Here is a 20,566-nt window from a genome sequence, read left to right as displayed (position 1 = left end):
AACTTGTAATTTAATAAATAGTTGAATAAGAAATACTTACAATATCCTCTTCTGATGCGCCACTTGGGCGGAGAGTTTCAATTTGACGAATGCATCCCCTTAGTTTTCCAACTTCACGGAGTATATTTCTCATGCGACACTGCAATGATCTTTTGTTACGTACTTGTAGATTGTTTGGTTTGCTGATGTTGTAAGCTTCTTCGATACGAGTCCAAAACTGATCTTTGGATTGATTGATACCTATTATAGAATTTTGGGATATATCAAGATACATATGACATAAGACTCTGTCTTCTTCGACATTGTATGAAGCAGTTCTAGAATTTGAAGCCATTGAATTGCTTGGAATAAAGATTTGATTGGAATGAAAATTAAAGATGTGATGATCTCATGAATCGGATATATTTTACTTATAGTAGAAAAAAGATAAGATTGTAATCTCATCCAACGGGCAAGATCAGATGTAATCTCATCCAACGGTCATAATATTGATAAGGTTGTAGATAGCACAATCCAATCCAACGGCCAGATTGTAGATAAGGCAATCTCATCCAACGGTCAAGATGATGATAAGATTGTAATCTCATCCAACGGGCAAGATCAGATGTAATATGATCCAACGGTCATAATACTGATAAGGTTGTAGATAGCACAATCCAATCCAACGGCCAGATTGTAGATAAGGCAATCTCATCCAACGGTCAAGATGATGATAAGATTGTAATCTCATCCAACGGGCAAGATTAGATGTAATCTCATCCAACGGTCATAATACTGATAAGGCAATCTCATCCAACAATGATATTTTTTGATAAATTATTATATAATGCGACGCACTATCCAACTCTCTCACAAACTTGAAAATGAATTCTCATTTCCAATTTAACGCATCATCCTCTAGTTCATCTTCATTGTCTGATAATGAAGATGAAACACCTATTAATTGGATGGATGATTTTGAGAATTTGGATAATACACGAAATGAAATATTGAATATTGTAGCACAAGATCAACAGTTGGTTGCTACCTACATTATCCACCAAGAGCAAGAAGTCACACACGGAGGTTCAATACCAGGTCATATAGTAATTCACCGTGATCGAGAAATTGCCGACTGTAATCTGTTCAACGATTACTTTGCCGATAACCCAAGATATAACAAAGCAACGTTCCGACGGAGATTTCGAATGTCTCGAAATCTTTTTCTTCGTATAATTGATGAAGTAAAGAATCATGATATTTACTTCACACAAAGAAGTGATAGTGTGGGGCGTCTCGGGCTATCGACTATTCAAAAAACAACTGCTGCTTTGCGAATTTTAGCTTATGCATTACCTGCGGATGCTACGGATGAATATATCAAAATTGGAGAGTCCACTGCAATTCAATGCATGCAACGCTTTTGTCGAGCCGTGGTGGAAGTTTTTGCTGAGCGATACTTGAGATCTCCTATTGCCCATGATGTTGCCAGGTTACTTTATATTGGTAAACAACGCGGATTCCCTGGAATGTTGGGAAGTCTTGATTACATGCATTGGAAGTGGAAAAATTGTCCAACGGCTTGGGCGGGTCAATATGCAGGTCGTAGTGGTTCTCCAACAATAATTTTAGAAGCAGTAGCTGACTACGACCTTTGGATATGGCATGCATATTTTGGTATGCCCGGATCCAATAATGACATAAATGTTTTGGGATCGTCCAATCTATTTTCCAACATCGCACAAGGTATTGCCCCTCGAGCTCATTATACAATTGAAGGAAAAGAGTATGATACATGATATTACTTGGCTGATGGTATTTATCCTAAATGGTCAACTATTGTACAATCTATCCACGATCCACACGGTCCAAAAAAGAAATATTTTGCAATGAAACAAGAATCCTGTAGAAAAGACGTGGAGCGTGCATTTGGTGTTCTCCAATCTCGATTTGCGATTGTGGCATCTCCAGCACGTGCTTGGAAGAAACATCATTTACATGATATAATGACAGCATGTATTATAATGCTTAATATGATTATCGAAGATGAACGTGACCTTAGCGCACCCATTGAAAATATGAGAGAAGCACCAACTCCGGATGTAGAAATGGTTGTCGATGAGAATATCAGATTTCAAGAATTTTTCGCTCGATATAAAAGGATTAAAGACAATGATGCTCACTATGCACTACGAAATGCTTTAATTGATCATTTGTGGGAGGAATATAGTTGTTCAGATGTTTGAATTTGGATTCATATTAAGTTCTAAAAATAAATTATCTGTATTAAAATTATGTCAAGTTTAATAATGAAGCATTTGTATTAATTCGTATTATAAATATCTGAGCTAATATATATAAGAATCAAATAAATAAATTTAGCTATTAATAAAAATAAAATTGTAATTATAATAGTAATGTTAACATTAATTATAATTATATTGTTAAATTTATAAATAAATAGTAAACAAAAAGAATATTCTAGGAATATATTTTTTAGTGTAAGATTTGAAGTAAATGAGTTGGAGATGAATGTTATATTTGGTGCAGAAACTGCACCAAAATAGATTTATGGATTGGAAATGGCCTTACTATATGCAAAGATTAAATCTGAATGTTATTGAATTAGGTCTTTCTTGTGTTTGATCATTATGAATAATAATTAAATTATGGGCATTATATCCTTGTCACAATAGCATCCATTTCTTTTAATTTTTTGGTTAATTTTTTTTTCCTTTTTTTCAGCCCATCTCGATACTATTGATTTCTACAAAGAAAATGGTTTTGTGAGTTGGTGACTTTTTGAAACTTTAGGAACACAGTTTGGGGCAGTCAACGAAAATATCGGATTTATTAATTTACAAGTCTTTTATATAATTTGATGGTATTGTTATATATATATATATACTAGTGTCCAGGTTATCTTTATTTATTTTATTCAAAAAATAATTATACATATTTATAACATTTCGCCTTAATATAGGTACATTAGTTATAAAAAATTATTAAATATAAAAACTGAATTATATATTTGAGAAATGGAGGGAAAAAAAGGGGGCAAAAAAAAAGCCCTACCGGGATGTATTTATTCTATCTAAATTGATTGACGCCTGACAACTGAAATCGGGAAGAAAAGACAAATAATAAATAAAATAAAAACAAATGCCTGAAAGGCTTGGGCACGTGGCGTGCATTGTGTAGTAATTTCCGCCCTATCTGCCGGTAAGAATATTTCCTACTACTTCACACAAGTGTCGGCAACAGGTCCCGTATGATAGATAGATAGAATCTTATATATTATTTTTTTATACACAACTCTTTTGCTATTAATTATTTTTTGTGTAAACAAATGCAAAGATTATATTAATAATAAAAAATTTAAATAAAATTTTGTATAAGAATTTTAATGCATATATGGTGCGATATTTTGTGAACACCGGAAAGGTTTTAACATAGTTTGCCAATCTAGTGAAGGGAATTTTAATATTTTAAAATATCCATGATAAATATTATATTTCGATCGTTCTTTTAACAACTACAAATATTCACATAAACTATCTTACACAATGATGTGCTTGAGATGTTAGGAATAATAGTTCATATGTTTTTTTAATCAGAATTTTTCAGAAATTAGTTACACAATATATGTTTGAACATTTTCAATTAAGAAGTCCTTAATATTTTTTAGTCTATTTTATCTCAATAACATGAATCATCGACAGTGAAGCAAGGCAAAAAAATTTTGTTCACATTTCATATTAGATATCTTCAATAATTTATTCACAATAGAATTTTGAATCATTATTTGATTAACATTATGAATATTCAATTTTCCTTCTTCAATTCAGTTAAGTCATGGTCTATGATTATCCGTTTGTGAAATCATCAAAACATAAAATGTTCTAACAATTTTCTCATTTATAATGTTTGACAAAACTATGTCAATACTGAATTCATTATTTTCAACAATATATACAATCGAGTTATCTGACTATATACAAATATTGTTTTTCATCAACTATCCTTAAACTCACTGGAATACTTGCCAGTAGGTTTCTTCTGTTCACCAGTAGATTTATGCTGATTGGAGCTAAATGACTTCTTATTTTCCTCCTTTTTTCAGCACCAAAAGATGGCTTGTGGTTGGCAAGAACCGAAGTTAACTGTTTTCATTAGAAGCTTGGACTTACTCTATCTTGGTCCATATTTAGAAGTTATTGGCTTGAATTGGCCCCGCCAAGATGAGTATTTGTAGCTTCCTGAGTTTCTTTTATCTGCTCCAATCGATTAAATATGTCGATCATGCCTCTGGATAGATCCGACACTTCTTTAAGCATTTTATTTTTAAATGATTCAAATCTTCCTCAGTGTTCAGATTGATTCTTTTAAGAACTGTCACTGTGAGACCCCGAAAATAAAATAGTATTGATAGAATTTTTGTAAATAAGTTTAAAAAGATTCAATTTATTTTGATGGCATTTTCGTAAATAAGTTGAAAAATAATGAATTAATTTTAAGGGCAAAATGGTAATTAGTGACATATTTTAGTCATATGAAGTCCAAATGATTTGAAATTTGGATATAACGTAGAAAACTCGAAGATATAGAAGTTTCATGTTTTGAGTTTTGAAAAATTTGATCGTTTGACTGATCCAAAGGGATGTACCGTTATTTAAGTGTTAAATAGTTTATATTATATTATATTATATTATTTTATTAATATAATATAATATAAATTTAAAAAAAAGGAAAAAATAAAAATAAAATATTCGTCATCATCATCCGAACCTCTTTCTCTCTCCCCGTATCAATTCTTCACCAGTTTCGCCACTTTTGCCCGCCGATTGTGGCCGCACCGGTGATCGAAAAATTCAAGTAAATATACGATTGGAAAGTCCATGACGATAGCTATCCATTGATACCACTCTTGCTAGGTAAAATCGTGATTTTCGAAAACCCGACGAAAAACGCCGCCTCTTTCACCGCTGAAATCGTCGTCTTTCGCCGCTCAAAAGTAAAAATTGATTGAGGGGTTTTGCTCCTTATGTCGTAAGCTTTATTTTGATACCACTTTTGCAAATTTTCGAGAACCCTCTGTTTTTCTGCGTGATTCCGGTCATCTTCTCCGTCGAGTTTGCCGCCTATTGCCGGTTAGCTTCGGTTTAGGCTCGATTTTAGCCACGGTTATTGGAAGTACAAGCTGTATCGGTTTCGGAATTGTACGAGTTGGAGGTGAATTGTCTGAGTTGGCATTTCCAGGACTTTCATGAAGATTTAAGTTACTGATAATTTAGTTGAGATAGAGTTTCTATACTGAACTCTTCAAGCTACATGATCTTCTTGACAAGGGATATATTTAACCGAGTGTATCACCTTGGAGAGCTCCAGTTTTATTTGTTCGAAAGAAAGATGGCACTATGCGAATGTGTATCTACTATAGACAACTGAATCGGGCTACTATGAAAAACAAGTACACACTTCCTCGTATTGATGATTTATTTGATCAGCTTCAGGGTACTTCTATATACTCGAAGATTGATGTTTGTTCTGGTTATCATCAAGTACGAGTTCGAGAAGAAGATGTACCCAAGACTGCTTTTCGTACCAGGTATGACCACTAAGAGTTCTTGGTTATGCCTTTCGGTCTCACGAATGCTCCTGTCTTTATGGATCTAATGAATCGTGTCTTTCGAGATTATCTTGACCGATTCGTTCGGGATTATCTTGACCGATTCGTTATCGTATTTATCGATGATATTCTTGTATATTCGAAATCAAAAAAGGAGCATGCTGAACATTTGAGACTGATACTCCAAACTCTTCGTACTAGCCATTTATATGCTAAATTATCCAAATGTGAATTCTGGATGGACAAAGTAGTATTTTTGGGCCACGTCATTTCAAGACATGATATATCTGTTGATCCTGCTAAGGTTGAAGCTGTATTGAATTGGCCGAGACCTATGAATGTTCCTGAGATCCGTAGCTTCATGGGTTTGGCTGGTTATTATCGTCGTTTTATTGAAGGATTTTCGAAGATAGCTAAATCTATTACTCAACTGACGCAGAAGAATCAGAGATTCATTTGGTCAGATGAATGTGAAGCTAGTTTTCTTGAATTGAAGAAGAGATTGACCACAGCACCTGTGCTTACTATTTCCTCAGGAACCAGATGATTTGTAGTATGTACAGATGCATCTGGTAGAGGGTTAGGCTGTGTTCCGATGCAAAATGGCAAGGTGATTGCTTATGCGTCTCGTCAGTTAAAATCTCATGAAACACGTTATCCTGTTCATGATCTTGAATTGGCCGCAATTGTGTTTTCACTGAAGGTTTTGCGCCATTACTTGTATGGAGAAAAGTTTGTTATATATTCAGACCATAAGAGTCTGAAATATCTCTTTTGTAAGAACCCGAGATTTTACGATCCCAAGTGTAAATAAGGTAAGAAATATACGAGCTTAAAACTTAGCTTAATCTAAGATCAAAATACTTTCATTCTAATTATAAAACTTAAATATGAACTTAGATTTTCAGCTAGTAACTCGTGGAAGTAACTTCAAAGCTCGGGAATGAGCTCAACCGGAAGCCGAGATGCAAGTAACCACATCCATCGAAGTATTGTCACGAGAGGAGTAAAACCCCAGCTCAAGGACTCGATCTTTCAGCTCAAAGCAGCTCAACCAAGCTTGTCCTAACAAAACCAAAAAGGGAGCTATAAGTTGAGCCAAGAGTTTGGACAAATTAAATGTGCAAGAAATTACCTTCGCATTAACCCATGAAGGAGCTGCGGGAGGAGCTAAGAGCTAGGACATATTGATGATGCAGGAAATGACCCTTTAGAAAATCATGATGACATTTAAGGAGTGCATGAGATTTTGAGCCACATTCATGACTAATCTAGAACTTGAAGAATGCATGGGATTTTGGATTTTCATGCATGAAACTTTGTACCTACATTATGAGCACCATTACTCCAATCTTGAGGACCAAGAAATCGGCCATGAGGAGAATGAAAAGACCAAAAATCACCTATAAATAGGACATTAAGGTTGATAGAAAAACACACTCAAAAAGCCTTAAAATTCGGCTCCCTCTCCCCCACCATAAAACCTCTCGGCCAATTCAACAAGAAGGAAGTGCTGCTCGTGCGGTTCAAGTGCTAAAGACCGGTGTCGAAGTGCTGCTGAAATAAAGACGTCATCTGTAAAAGTTCCATCGAAGTGCTGTCAAATTTTCGAGAGACAAGTTCGGGCCAAAAGTTTGCAATTTCGAACCTACCTTCAAAATTACGGTAAGTGGGCTTTTGTTATGTACTTCGTTTGTATTTTTAAACATTGATATCAATAACATGACATACATGTTGGTGTGTCCTTATTTTCGAAAAATCAGCATGTTTTATTTTAAAATTTCGATCGATTATGTGTTCTCGTCTGTGCTTCGAATTTCTTGATTCTGCTGTGTCAGTATGAAAACTCTGAAATCTGAATATCTGAAAAGTTCTGTCTGTTACTTCTGAATTCTATTTGCACTGTTACGAATTGATTTGAAATGGGACGAGAATTGTAATTCTGTCTGGCCCCATTGGTGGGTATAAAACCATGTTCTGTTCTGGCCCCCATGGGTGGGTATAAAACCATGTTCTGTCTGGCCCCCATCGGTGGGTATAAAATCGTGTTCTGGCCTCACCCCTTAGAGGACTAACATATTGGGGACAATTTGACCATGGAAATGAGATGAGTAACAGTGTTCTGTCTGTTCTGATATGTTCTGTTCTGAATTGATCTGTTTCTGAATTGTTCTGAATCATCTGATGAATTCTATCATTTATTCGATTTGTCTCTGTCCTGATAAGCTAAGAATATTAAGTTTTGAAAGTCTGTTAAAAGAACGTTTTAAGAAAACTAAGTTCTATATGTATCTTTGGAATCGATCGACCCCCACTTGCTGAGTGTTTCCCAAAACACTCACCCCTTACAAATTTCAGATAAAAATGAGGAGCAACTGGATGAGGAAGAGCAAGATGCCTTCTGGGGTTGGTGAACCGGAGATCAAGATCAGAACTCAAGATTTTGCTTTTCTTTCGTTTCCGCTATTTGAAACTCTGATGTATTTTATTCCATTGTCATTGTAAGACAATACTTTATTTATGAAAAAGACTGGTTTGATTTGATACGAGGCTTTATTGATTTCAATTTAATTGTTAAACAATGCAGGGTGTCACCGATGCTTCGGACTCGGGGCGTGACATCTTTTCTCAATCTGATTTGAATATGAGGCAACGCAGGTGGATGGATCTCATGAAGAATTTTGATTGTGAGATTCAATATCACCCTGGATCGGTGAATGTTACCGCGGATGCCCTTAGCCGTAAAGTTCATGATTCTGTGTTAGCTTTTGTCAATGTCGCCAAAGTACACGAGGATATATGTACTTCTGGTTGGACTTTTAACTCGAATTGAAATTCTGTCACTATCTCAGCATTGCAAATTGAGCCGAACTTGTTATCTAAATTACGAAAGGCCCAACGAAGCGATGCTCAGATCCAAAAGTCTAAATAACTTGTATCTGCAGAACATCAGTCTGGATTTCAGATTTCTTTTGATGGTTCTTTACGACTTAATGGTCGGCTGGTAGTTCCTGATACTTCGGATTTGAAATATGCCATTCTTCGTGAAGCACATTGTAGCAAATACAATATTCATCCTGGAGGCCAGAAGATGTATTTGACATTGCGACCTCAATTCTGGTGGAGACGTATGAAGAAGGACATTGCTGAGTTTATTTCGAAATGTCTTGTCTGCCAGCAAGTGAAAGCCGAGAGAATGAAACCTGGAGGATTACTCCATAGTCTTGAAATCCCGAAATGAAATTGGGAACATATTGCTATGATTTTGTGACTCATTTACCTCGTTCGCCCAAGGGCTGTGATGCTATTTTGGTCATTATTGGTCAGTTTTCGAAATCTGCACATTTCATTCCGTATGAGCGGACTTATCCTTATAAGAGAATGACCTGTTTATACATCGAGAATATTGTGAGACTGCACGGTGTGCTAGTCTCAAGTGTATCTGATCCTGATCCCAGGTTTGCTTCTAAATTCTGGGATAGTTTCCAAGAAGCGATGGGTACGCGTTTGGCTATCAGTACTGCTTATCATCCTCAAACTGATGGCCAGACTGAGCGTACAATTCAAACGTTAGAGGATATGTTACGTGCGATTGTGATGGATTTCAGAATGGGATGACAAGATGCTTTACCATTGGTGGAATTTTCTTATAATAATAGCTTTCAAACGAGTATTGGTATGGTACCGTTTGAAGCCTTATACGGGAGACAATGTAGGTCACCATTATTCTGGGATGAAATTGGGGAAAAACAATTGACTGGACCTGAAATGATACAGGAAATGAATGATAAGGTTCGGTTGATTTGACAACGAATGAAAGCTGCTCAAGATCGTCAAACGAGTTATGCGAATAAACGAAGACGACCCTTAAAATTCCATAAAGATGATAAAGTGTTTTTGAAAATATCTCCCTTCAGAGGCAATGTTCGATTTGGCATGCGAGGGAAGTTATCACCTCGATATGTTGGTCCATACGAGATCCTTGATCGAGTTGGGGATCTTGCGTAACGGTTGGCATTGCCACCAGCTCTATCTTCCATTCACGATGTATTTCATGTTTCTATGTTGAGAAAGTATGAACCAGATCCATCATATGTACTTGCACCTGATGAAGTTGAACTTGATCCTTCCCTTTCCTATGTTGAACAACATGTTTGCATTATGGATCGGAAGGAGAAAGTATTGCATAATAAATCGATTCCGCTAGTTCGAGTGCAATGGACACGACATGGTGTGGAGGAGTCAACGTGAGAATTGGAAAGCAAGATGCAAGAATAATATCCGCACTTGTTTGATTCTATTCCACATGTTCCATTGTATTCAATGTATAGTGATCCATTTACTGATTTTAGTTTTGATATGTACTATAACTGGTGACATATTATATAGTTGTCAATGTTATGTATATAGAGATGTTTGAGATTTCGAGGACGAAATCTTTTAAGTTGGGGAGAAATGTAAGACTCCGAAAATAAAATAGTATTGATGGCATTTTTGTAAATAAGTTGAAAAATATTCAATTTATTTTGATGACATTTTCGTAAATAAGTTGAAAAATAATGAATTAATTTTAAGGACAAAATGGTAATTAGTGAAATATCAATCATATGAAGTTCAAATGATTTGAAATTTGGATATAACGTAGAAAACTCAAAGATATAAAAGTTTCATGTTTTGAGTTTTGAAAAATTTGATCGTTTGACTGATCCAAACGGATGTACCGTTATCATCCGAACCTCTTTCTCTCTCCCCGTATCAATTCTTCACCATTTTCGCCACCTTTGCCTGCCGATTGTGGCCGCACCGGTTATCAAAAAATTCAAGTAAATATACGATTGGAAAGCCCATGACGATAGCTATCCATTGATACCACTCTTGCTAGGTAAAATTGTGATTTCCGAAAACCTGGCGAAAAACGCCGCCTCTTTCACCGCTGAAATCGCCGTCTTCCGCCGCTCAAAAGTAAAAATTGATTGAGGGGTTTTGCTCCTTATGTTGTAAGCTTGCTTTTGATACCATTTTTGCAAATTTTCGAGAACCCTCTATTTTTCTGCGTGATTCCGGTCTTCTTCTCCGGCGAGGTTGCCGCCTGCTGCCGGTTAGATTCGGTTTGGGCTCGATTTTAGCCACGGTTATTGGAAGTACAAGCTGTATCGGTTTCGGAATTGTACGAGTTGGAGGTGAATTGTCTGAGTTGGCATTTTCAGGACTTTCCTGAAGATTTAAGTTACTGATAAATTAGTTGAGATAGAGTTTCTATACTGAACTCTTCAAGCTACATCGACTGAAACGAAGAATTGAGGTATGTTGCGATCGAGTAACATACGACAGATATCTGTATCATATGATATATGTTTGATTGATTGAATTGAGAATACATATCTATATGCCTTATTGTTGAATTTATGTGGCATACATGACATGCACGTTGAGCTATGATCCTTAGATACCCTGATATGGATTTGATTTGATTCTGGGGTTTGTGAACACGATGCTATGTTTGGTATTACATGACCCTTAAAGCAAAGTCATTTGTGGCCCCGATGATTGATTGAGATTTGGGATTTGATGACGCTTTGTCGACGTTATCATATGAGTATCCCTGATTGAGGCCGGTGTGCCAAATCGGGCATTGATTTGATAGCGATTCGATTGATTCTGATATATGCTGAGTGGATGAGCATTTGACCTGATACCTCCACGACATACATGCATTGCATATCATATATCATTGTTTAGATATTTGTGGTATATATTGTGGTTGCTTCAGACTGAGCTTTGCTCACCCCAGAGGGGGCTGTTGTTGTCTTTGTATGTTGACAATGACAGGTACTCCAGGTTATCAGGAGACCGGAGATGGTACTTCTGGAGGGAGTCACAGTTTATTTGAGGTTTAGTGGTCTATCCCAGTGTATATGTATTTGTATTTATATACCGGGGATATGAGTTTGTTTGTATGTAGTTGGTTTTGATTATGTGTGGACATATTTTATGATGCGAGGAGAAATACTATTTTTAGTATTCAAATAATATATTTTGTGCTCATTGTAAAGAAAATTTAAACTCGTTTTCCGTTGTAATTAATTAACCCTAATCAAATTACATTGTAATAACGATTAGGAGTTAAGGGCCCCACAGTCACAAAGGAAGAGATGGTAGTGAGACTTGAGCTAATCTGATCAAGAGTTGATCCATTAGTTAAATCAAAATTAGGAGAGAATGACTCTATTCTTGGAAGTTTGTTGCATATTTTCCGCTCGCAAGCGCACGATTGTCAATTTTTAATATATGAAAGTAAAATATCGTTCCCACCAGGAGTGTATAACTAAAATATATTAGTGTTGTAATTCAAATAGTCATGACTTTATCTAGAAAAATCAATAAATGGTTTGATTTTTTTGAAAATGCATTAATCGCAAATAAATATTAATCTAATCACTGAGTCGAGAAAATATCAATGAGAGAAAATATCTAGAGGAATGATTTCACTAAGTTTCAAAAATAATTATTCCTAGTTGAATTTATATTCATGAATTCCAATTATTCAATGGCCAAGAACACTTAATTATTTTATTTCCCCTTTCCCATGTGACGAATAAATTATATCATTCAAACTTCGATCCAAATATTCCTAATAAGAATCTAAGTTTAAATGATAAATGAAAAGGGTGTTCTTACCTAGGCCTTGCTAAAGTTATACGCCTTCCGAACGATATAAACATTCAACGATGTGTCTCTAATGATACATAATCCTAGTCCCTCTCTCGAGTTGTAGAATTAATCATACAACAACAATTTATGGCCAGTAAACTGAAGTCGAATAAACACAAAGAAACACAATTAAACCAAAAGGAATTCAATCATATAAACAACCACGTCAAATTATCGTATCTACAAAGCTACATCATCCTCTAGATTGAAAAATTAGTTCATAACGAAATCTAAACAAAAACAAAACATGGTTGAAGTTTTAGACATCGAAAAACTAGAAATTAAAAAAGTGAAAGATTAGATGACAAATCAGAACTGGCGTCTCTGTCCCCAGATTCGTTGTTCTTCATCTTTGTGATCGATCTTCGCACTCCAGATCTTCGTCTCGTGTGTCCTCTCGTCTCTCGTTTGTATTTCTCTCTAAAAACGGCTTCCCTCTGATCTGTCCTAGGTCCCTTTTTATTCTCTTTGTTCAGGCCGTAAGTTGAAAGCCCATTTGGTGAGTTTCATCGTCATTAGCGCCGCGGCGCTGTACTAGGCACTTGATGTTCGGCTCTTCGGGCACCGTGGCGCTAGGCGCTTGTTCTTTGGTGTTGCCCATTAGCGCTGCGGCGCTGATTCCTTGGCACCGTCGCTCTAATCCATCGTAGTTCACACTCAAAAAATGCTCCTAATCGCCATCATTTCTCTCCTGCACGACACAAAAACAACAAATACCAAGCGTAATTCTATTCGAAACTAACATAATTCAAATGGATTAACATATAAATTAAGTGCAATTCTTGCACTTATCAAAGTTCATTGGATGCAAGAACTGTTAGTCCAAGAGTCTGACTGGTGAATGGTCCTCCTTGCCCAATCATTAGGTCTCCTGATTCAGTTTGGCTGATAGGCGCCTCAGCATGTTCGTCTACAGTCTTGACTGATTTGTTCTTCAGTTTTTAGGAAATCTTGCTCAGTCATAGCTTTTTCAACCAATTCCTGTATGATTCCTCTAACAAATGTATCTTCATCGGATTCAATCGTAAATACATCCTCAGATTGGAATACTTCTGCATTAGAGATCACTGCATCAGTCTTCATAAGCAAATGAGATGTGGAGAGCAATTCACTCAGTAGGATGTCATCTTCATCATGATGTTTTGCTTTGGATTTCACAACTTCTTCAACTTTTGCAAGAGTAATCTGCCTCAGAGGAGGAGAAGTGACAATATCTAGCAGAGTAGGGAGTTTGGCTTCCTTGGAGTCAGATTCAATCTGCTGCTCGGAGACATACTGAGATGAAGATCCAACCACTTTTTGTTCCTTGGAATTTACTGGCTCAAAAAGTTTTTGATCATTTTCCTAGAATTTGACATTCATCTATGGGTAGACCTTGTCCATATCTAGTTGATTTTATCACTCATATGTCATCAGATGAGGTTGGGCATAAAAGATCATAATTTGATCTTTGTTAAGCACAAATTGTTTTCAACTTTTTAATCTTTAGAAGATCTAGAAGATAAGCTCGACTTTTAAGAGTTTCAGTCATAACCATAGTTTTGACTAGTTGTAGCACAGCCTTCTCCGCTATGTATGTTCAGTACATCCTTTTTATTCAACTTTTTAACAAAGGTGATTGTTCAAAATTTCACTCATTCATAAAAAAATTGATATTTTCTTCAGTAAATTCATTAACCTTATCTATCACTAGGTCTATTTGTATCTGTACTATTGATATTGGTTTCAAGACTTGAACTTCAGTTACCTCCTCTTTTCTTTTCCTGATGTTAGAACATTTCATGTTCGCAATCTTGATTTTGATGTTAACAAAACTTGTTATTTTGTTTATAATGAATTTACCTAAGTGCGCAGAAAACTACAGAGCCTAAACTAAAGCTATCGAGACCCAAACTGAAAGCGCCAACTGATTGCCCAACTGAACCAGTTCAACTGATATATCAAAGACCAGTTCAACTAATTGTCCAGATGATAGGTAGTTCAACATAAGACATTCAGAAGTCCGGCCAGCTGATGAAGAGCTCAACTGATGAAGAGCCCAGCTGACCAGTTCAAATAAAGCAATAAAATCAGTTCAGCTGACGAGGCAACTGATTTCACCAAACAAGTTCAAGACTAGTTTAGAGGATCAGTTAAGAGCCGATCAGTTTGCATAAAACATCAAGCTTATCTAAATGGAATCCAATTGTGCGCATTAAGGAAAGCAATTGTCCAGTCAATGGAAAATAATGAAAGTTGCAGCAGAGTTTAAACTCAAGACGTTCCATAATGGGTGTCAGAAAGGACAAAACACAAATATCAAGGAATGTATTCAAACTGCAACGTACATATTTGATGAGTCGTGAAGAACGGTCACGAAGCATCTATAAATACAAGACCAAGACCATCAACAAAGAGGGCGTGAAGAAAAACAGTGTGTGTGAAAATCATGAGAAAAAGAAGAAGGACGCGCTCAATGTATATTAGCTTACAAGAAGCAATCCGCCCAGATTTGAGGGAACACTTCAACGTGCTATCCGCTTAGATTAAAAGCACAATTTCCTCAGTGTGTGCGAACACTTTCGTGTTATATTCACAAATCAGTTCTCACACATTCACACACAACCACTCACATATACAGAGAGTTAAGCTTATTGAATAGCTGAGTGAGTCTTGCACAAAGACATTAAACTTGTGTATGTAGTCTTTAACACGTAGACGTGAAACAAGTGTTGGCTAGAAGGTGTTGCCTTCAGTCTATGCTAGGATTTCAGTTAGGCAGTCGTGTAAGTCCAAAGCTGAGTGGGTTTGTACAAGGTGTTGTATAAATTAAAGTCTTCTAGTGGATCCTACCCGAGGTGGTAGAAGGGGTGACGTAGGAACAGTTGAAGTCTCCAAACATCCATAAACATATCTTGTGTACTTAACTGTTTAAATATTGTTTTCAAATTGATTTGAACAGTTCGAACTGTCATCAGTTCAATTCTCACCATAACTGAACTAATATATGCAAGAACTGATTCCATTTATTTCAGTTATTCAGTTTACACAAGTTAAAAGACTTTCAAATTAGTCAGCTTTCTTAACGAAGGATTATTTCGTGTGTCTTCCGTTTGGTTTAAAATCAAACTCGATTTAATTCATCGGTGTTTACATTTTTAGAACACGAGCTATTAAAGATCATTGAGAATATTGTGTTTGAAGCATCTTCGTACGTGTTAGCACCGATCCATCACCTGAGGCTGAGGAGAAGGTAGAGAACAGTCATGACCTGGTGTATTGGATGGGATCTCTAATGATTACTTCTTTTCTTGATCATACTGATTTTTCTGGGTGGAGCTGCCACCATTATCAGTTTCAGTTTTTCTGTTGGTTCTTCAATAGCCTTGTCCTTAGTGACCTTGACCTCTTGTACCTGAGATATAGGTACTGCCTTGATTGGTGTAGGCACAAGTTTGGTTTTGTTGTTCTGGGATTTTTCGGAGGAAGAGAAAGAGTTGCCACCTTAGAGTTACTGGATTGAAAAATCAGTTTCCTCTTGGGCTTGGATCCAATTTCATTGTTTCCTTTCTTTGCAAGTGGTTTATTTACAGTAGCCAGTTCTTCTCCAATTTTCTTCTTGACTACCATCATCCCATCAGTAGAGATATTCAATGCATGTCTTTTAGGCATGAGAGAGATAATATTTGATTCAGTGATAGCATTGAACTTGTGCAGAGGTACAAAGTTGCTCAGCAGGGCTCCTGCATCTTCAAACAATCTGCTCAAAGTTAAGGCAAATCTGACTGATTGCTTCTCGTTTTGAATCATTTCCCTCATAATCTAGAACATAATGACTGACTAGTTAATTTCGAGTCCTATGCCAATGGTTGTCATCACCATAAACTTTTCTATAGTGTATGCATCTAATGAGCCTACCTTTTCCAGAATTTGTTTGGCCACCACATCAGCTAGAAGTTGATACTCCAAATTCATATCTTTCTCCTTCCTAGATGTCTTGATAAGATCACTGGATGCAGATAACTTGAGTTTCATGTCCTCAGCTATTTGTTGAGGCACTTCAAAAAAGTTTGTTAGCCCTTCAATGGGCAACTGAAATAGGGTAAAAAATTAATCTTGCTCGATCAATAGACTATCCTCTCACAGAGGCATCGATATATTTCCGTTTTTAGTTACTATCACTCTTGCATTGAAACTTGAAGACTTGTGTGATAACAACATTTTTCTTGGAATAAATTGATTCAAAATCGATTGTGAGAGAACTCATGATGTAGAAAGATTTGTTGGAGCATCCATTTATGAAATAAGATCTTAGATATAGAAATTAGACAATTTTCAAAGTGGGAGGGCAAAAAGTTTGAGACTAGATATGTTTTGAGTAAGAAGATGCAAAGGTAAACTGAAAACTTTATGGATTTCATTGATACAAATTTAACTGTAAAAAAATTAATTGAGTAATTAAGTCGCCCTTAATGGTTAATAAAAAGAATTTAAATAAATCATTAAAAATCACTACTAAATGATAAAATTAATTAAACTGAGAGTATTGTCTATCAGTTAGTTCGTGAGGCTAACTGTTAGTTTATTGTCTATTAGTTAGATCGTGAGGCTAACTATTAGTTTAATATTCAAAAACTAACATATAGTTGTCTTATCAGCAGAGTTTCATGATTCAGTATTCCCCCTAAATTCATGCATTCGTGACATATCAATAAATCCTAAAATATTTCTGAAAATAAGAAAATTTATTCTCTAAGAGTGGTTTGGTGAAGATATTCGCTGATTTTTTTCAATAAGGCATATTCCAATCTAATGTCCTTCAATACATGATCTCTGATGAAATGATGACTAATGTCAATATGCTTAGTCCGAGAGTGAAAAATTCAATTGTATGTGATGGCTATTGCACTTATATTGTCGTATAAAATTCGCGACTCTTTGGCATCAATTTCATAGTCTTTCAGATGTTGTTGAATCCATAGCAGTTGGGCAAAGCAGCTTCCAACAACTAGGTATTCAGCTTCTACAGTAGAAGTGGCAATTGATGTTTGCTTCTTAGTGAACCAAGAAATCAGCCGATCTGTAACACCTTAACCCGAGCCACTGAACAGACTAATAAGCATGCAAAATTTAAACATAATAACAACAATTAAATATCAGAAACCAAATAACTTTATCATCTTACAACCCAAACGAAAACAGAATAATAACCGCAGTCTTAAACATTAATACAATCATATCAAAAAACATAATATTGCACGAGAATATGATAAACCAAATAAAACATTCACTGGATCACTACCGAAAACCTAAATGCTCAAGCCACTGCCCTGGCCGTCCGAACCGTCCAACCTAAGACCTGTCCCGAGGAATTGGGTGTCCAAGATTAAAACAAGGGCTAGAGCGACAATCCCCCAATATAAGAATGTACGAGTGTACAAACTGATATGATGCATGTGAAATGCTATAGCTCGGATATCAAAGATCAAGTCAAGAATCTCATGCTCAGTCTAGAGACGCCTAAGTGTGTAGTCTCTGATCTACCCTAGGCATGTTTTGGCTTCCACACTCATCATCAAGACGTGGACCTACAATGTCCAGGTCATCAAAGCCAGCGAGTCCTGTCTGATACTGTAGCTCTCGATGCCCCCAACGTCCACAATACAGAATAAGGCCGAGCGGCCCCAACAAACGAGATATATCTCAAAAGATATTAGTCTCCACATAATATGTCATGCATGATATACCAAAGCAGTAAAACATGTATTATGCAACAGATAAATATGCAGCATATAAATGTTTTTACCACGCTTGGATATCTCAGTAAGTACATCATGTACCTCACTAAAACAATCTGACAGAAAGCTTAATTGTTTGAACCTAGACAATACCAACATAATGAAATCACTATCAAACCAGATCCTGAATTAACAAACATGCTTCAAAGTTATTCCTAATGATCTTTAAGTCACTATTTAAGACTTTAAGAGTATACATGCGTCCATCGTCAGCCTGCTGATGATGTCTCGATCTGCGTCCCAGTTCGTCGACCTCTCCTCGAGTTGACACTAGCTCCGAAACTTTACGACACCAAACTGCCTCAGAAACTGTCTAGAAAACCTAAGGTATATGGCTAGAACACTCTCTGAAGGAAGCGATGTAGAAAACAAATGAAATCAGCTTCCATTTATAGGCTGCATCTGGATTAGTATAGAAAATCCGAATCAATCTTATCTGCCACGTGTCAGAATCTCATTCGTCTAGTTGGATTTCTCGGGATAATGTAATTTGAAGTAGATTGGGTTGTCTATTTTAAATTCGTTGGATCCCAATAGGTTGATCCCGAATTATCAATTCCTTAATAATGCCCAATTAACAACCCTTTAATCAGCTATTAATTAGTATTTCATTCAAAATAAAGATTCGGGTCATTACACTATCTCCAAGAAACTGACTTGATCCGCTTGTACTCTTCCTATCAAGCTTACACCTTTCATAGTCCACATCAAAATATCCAACTAGATTGAACGATGAGTCTTTAGCATATGATAATCTAATATTTTGATTTTCTTTGAGATATTTAAGAATTATTTTTGGAGTTGAGTGATGTGATTGTTTGGATCAGACTGAAAATGTGCACACATACAAACTGCAAACATTATATCAGGTTTGCTGATAGTTAGGTACAATAGAGAGCCTATCAAATCTCGATACAATGTTGCCTTGACTAATATTCCCACTTAATCTTTATCAATCTTGACCGATGAACTCCTGGGGGTTACTGCTGCTGAGCAAGACTCCATTACGAATTTCTCAATTAGTTCTTTGGTGTATTTTGTCTGACCGAAAAATATTCCAATATCCAATTGCTAAACTTGAAGTCCGAGAAAGAAATTCATTTCATCCATCATGCTCATTTTGAACTTATCTTGCATTAGAATAAAAAATTTCTCACAGAGCTTTGAGTTAATGAATTCAAATATAATATCTTCAACATAAATCTGAACTAAAAAAGTACGAACATTTTAAGTAAATGTGAATAAAGTCTTATCCACTGAGCCTATTGTAAAATCATGATCAAGTAAAAATTTTGAAAGAATGCCATACCAGGAACATGGTGCTTATTTTAATCCATACAAGCTTTTTTTAATTTAAACACATGATCAGGTAAGATTTGAACAATAAAACCTGGAGGTTGTTCCATGTATACTTCCCCTGCAATAGTCCATTTAGGAAGACACTCTTCACATCCATCTATAACACTTTAAAGTTTTTATAATCTGTGTTGGCTTTAAAAACTTTAACAATCTTGATTTTGATGATAACAAAAGTAGTTATTATATTTATAACATATTTACTCAAGTGTCAAGTTGTTAACTTAATATGAAAGCTGAAACTTGAATTTAGCCAAATTGAAAACCTGGCAAACTTCGATTTTTTGATGATATCGCACCGATCATTAGTCCAAATAAAAATCAGACAAAACAACAAAATATAAAACTCAATTTGGGACAAGTGTTATTTCAGGTCAGTTGGGCTAAATCAGATGTTATCTTGGCCAAATTGATAGTTGAAAAACCAAACTGATTGCACGAAAAAGCAATCAATTGGGCATGAGCAGTCATGTTATTTTGGTCAGCCTGGTCAGCTCGGTTATTCAAATGAAATGATTCAATATGTATTACGAAGCTAAGACAATGATCTACAAATCATAGGCACAAGTCAAGTCTGAATCGTAGTTTAAAATGCAGATAAATGATGACGAAACAACTAGTTTTGTGTAGGCTGAGCTTCAGCATACCTCTTAAGTTTGGTTCAGTTGAGCAGATTCAATTGAGTAGTTGACCAGGTTCAGTTGAGAAGTTTCAGTTGAGCAGGTTCAGTTTACCAGTTGTGCAAAACTGAACCAGTTGACCAGGAGCAAAACTGAATGACCAGTTTAGACTCGGGAAAATGTCCAGCTAGGCGGAAACAACTTTTTCAATATCAGAAACAGTACAAAAACTTTCCAGATAGTCATATTCTAGTATAACATATATATCATTGTTGGATTCTATAAATACAATCTTGAAGATAAAAAAAAGTTTTGGAATGAGTTTCAAAGCATGGGCAGTTATTTTGGTTCAGTTGAGGATATTCAATTGAGGAGTTGACCAGGTTCAGTTGAGCAGTTTCAGTTGAGCAGGTTCAGTTTACCATTTGAGCAAAACTGAACCAGTTGACCAGGAGCAAAACTGAATGACGAGTCTAGGCTCGGGAAAATGTTCA

General features: G+C 35.9%; 1 pseudogene; it reads left to right on the top strand.

Moving 5' to 3' along the window:
- Window positions 1–863: 863 nt before the first annotated feature.
- On the top strand, window positions 864–2,225 carry LOC142519713 (uncharacterized; annotated as a pseudogene).
- The last annotated feature ends 18,341 nt before the right edge of the window (window positions 2,226–20,566 follow it).

The sequence above is a fragment of the Primulina tabacum genome, chromosome 11 (assembly GCF_025594145.1).
Source record: "Primulina tabacum isolate GXHZ01 chromosome 11, ASM2559414v2, whole genome shotgun sequence".
NCBI lineage: Eukaryota > Viridiplantae > Streptophyta > Magnoliopsida > Lamiales > Gesneriaceae > Primulina > Primulina tabacum.
This window is presented reverse-complemented; position numbering and strand designations above follow the sequence as displayed.